Raw genomic sequence first — 1610 nt, 5'->3', positions numbered from 1 at the left:
CGCTGAAACGGACACGACCGAGGCCTCGTCCCGTCCCTCGCGGCGGGAAAGGCAGCCGGGGCGGAAGGACGGGGACGTTCCCGCTCGGAGCGTGCCGGTGCGGAGCCATCCCAACGGCTGCGGTTTTGCTGCTGGTATGTGTCCAGTCCCTGGGGTTTCTCCTCTGGAATCTCAGCTATGTGGCTTGAACAGCGGGACACGATCTGCTAGCGTCCGTCCTTCCCGGCGTCCGTCCGTCCTTCCCGGCATCGGCAAACACGCCGGGAAAAAAAAAAAAAAAAAAAAAAGGGGAATCGGTGCCGGCGCGCGGCCTTAAACAGAGGTGCGCGCTCCTGGCTTCCGACGCTGGCGGTACTGGAAAAATAACTCGGCGAAAATACAGCGTCCTTGAGGGTCATTGGGGCGATAACGAGCCCGCGGGGCGATAACGAGCGCGGTTCGGGAGGCGCTCGTCCCGCGGGGCGAACGCCTGCTTCTCGCAGCATCGTCTCGTGCGTCCCTCGTTTAATTGTACCCGCCGCAGGTTCGTCGGATCCGGGCTGCCCCGTGCTGCTTAACGACCTTCGGCCCGTTAACGGGGCCGGGCCGAGGGCTGGGGCTGGCGCCTTGCCCGCCGTGGGGACGAGCGGCGAGGAGCGGCGGAAAGGGTCGCCTGTGGCTTCGCCTCGGGCTCCCCCTTCGCCTCCCCCGAGGGCGCGGACGTGGTGGAGGAGCGGCCGCTTCTCCGCTGCCCGGCTGGATTCTTGGTTTCTCTCCAAAGACAAAACATCCGGCCCCGAGAGCCCTCCACCACCTCCTCGGAAAACATCCTCGGCATCCTCGGCTCCCTCCGGCTCCTGCACGGCGGCTTTCGGGCCTGTGCCCGGAGCGGGATTCGCCTTTAAACCCTCCTTTGGAGGAAGACGCTCTCTGCGTCCCCGCTTTCCTCGCCCTCGGCCCGTCGCTGGTGTTTTCCCGGCGTCGGAGGCGTGGAAAAGCCCCCCACCACCCACCCCCGTTGCGTTCGCCCCCAGTTTTTTTTTTTTTGACGTGGGCGAGCTCGTACGTAAAACTCCCGCGGCGATTCCCGGTGCGATGGTATAAAGGTGCTCGTCCCGATGGCTGGGGCCGGGCACGTTTTTCTCCTGCGCTTAAGCCCCTTTCGGGCTCCCTGGCTCTCTTTTTTTTTTAAAAATAATCCACCTACTTAATCCCGCTGAGGCAATTTTTCAATCCCAAGTTGTATCCTTGACGGCAGATTACTTACCTGGCCGTGGTGGCGGCACGTTAATGCCTGTTTAATGACGCAGACCCGCTGGGCAGGAGCCCCGGTTACGCAAAGAGCCGGGGAAACGCTCCGGCAGGGCTTTCCGCCGCGCCCAAACACGACGGCTCTTCCTAACGAGGAGGACTCGACGACCGGGGATCGGGAAACGAGGATTTTTCGCGCCCCGTGCTCCTCCTCGGCGCCGCTCTGGCAGTGCCAGGACGAGGGCTGCCGGTCGGTGGTATAAACGGGCGTTAATTCCTCCGTCTGGCCCTTTGGCTTGGTAACCTCTCTCTGCTTTTTTCCCCCCCTTTTTTCCCCCCCCCCCCCCCCCCCCCCCCACTCCCCCCCACCCCCCCTCCCC

The sequence above is a fragment of the Aptenodytes forsteri genome, unplaced genomic scaffold (genome assembly GCF_000699145.1).
Source record: "Aptenodytes forsteri isolate BGI_AS27 unplaced genomic scaffold, ASM69914v1 Scaffold632, whole genome shotgun sequence".
NCBI lineage: Eukaryota > Metazoa > Chordata > Aves > Sphenisciformes > Spheniscidae > Aptenodytes > Aptenodytes forsteri.
This window is presented reverse-complemented; position numbering follows the sequence as displayed.